The sequence below is a fragment of the Brassica oleracea genome, chromosome C6 (genome assembly GCF_000695525.1).
Source record: "Brassica oleracea var. oleracea cultivar TO1000 chromosome C6, BOL, whole genome shotgun sequence".
NCBI classification, from domain to species: Eukaryota; Viridiplantae; Streptophyta; class Magnoliopsida; order Brassicales; family Brassicaceae; genus Brassica; species Brassica oleracea.
The window spans coordinates 4014238-4015119 of record NC_027753.1 but is presented as its reverse complement, the minus strand read 5'-3'; positions in this window follow the sequence as shown (position 1 = coordinate 4015119).

The following is an 882-nucleotide window of genomic DNA, read 5'->3' as shown; positions in this document are numbered from 1 at the left end:
TGTGTCGTTTCGGTCAAGTCGCTCTGAAAGGGTGTCACAGCGACTTCACGGTGTCGCTCCGGTGAGGTCGTCGTTGTCCCCGCCCTCTTTCTCCGCCTACAACATAGTACCCACGAAAGGTATTGACAATTTGACTTTCTATGGAATATTATATACCATATTTGTTTAATCAATATTCAAGCTATCAATTTTAATACTTTAAGCATATGTTTCTATGGGCAGAATTCCGAGATCCACGTTTCTATCCCAGTTCGTGTGAATCTGAAATATGCAAGATATCAATAGGGGGTCGATCGTGAAAGTTGATTGATCGCTTTGAAGTTGTCCGATTAACTAATATGATGTAAACTCTGTTCTGATGGGTTATATCGGAAAGTTATTTGGTTGCTAGGACTAACAGAGGCTGCAAGGCTGGGTACGTCTCAGGCGGAGCTGAAGGACGGGACAACTAGAGCGCCTATTGTCCGGTTTTTGTCGTGCCAACGTGCTATGGAACTTAAGCCTTCCTAGGAGAATACATATCACTTCGAAACGTCGGGTGTCATTTTCAACAGATACCACCAAGATGTAAAATTTTTTATGTTTGTGGTGTGGTTCGACTCAAGGTTGAAACTTTTGCTGATGACATAATGATTTTTTGGATGCATATCAATTAGATTTACGAGGCTACAAACTGTACACTGTACATTGGTAGGGAAAAAATGGCTATGTATGGTTCAGTTGTAACACCGGTGTGGTGCAATGGGGATGGACATGGTAACCAAAGGTGTGCATAATGTTATTGAGTTCCTCAGCGATGATTCCCCTGACATGGATGTGATCAGGATCTCTGGTGAGTTCATTTTGTATGTTATTGGTTTGATTTTAAAACAATGCCTTTTA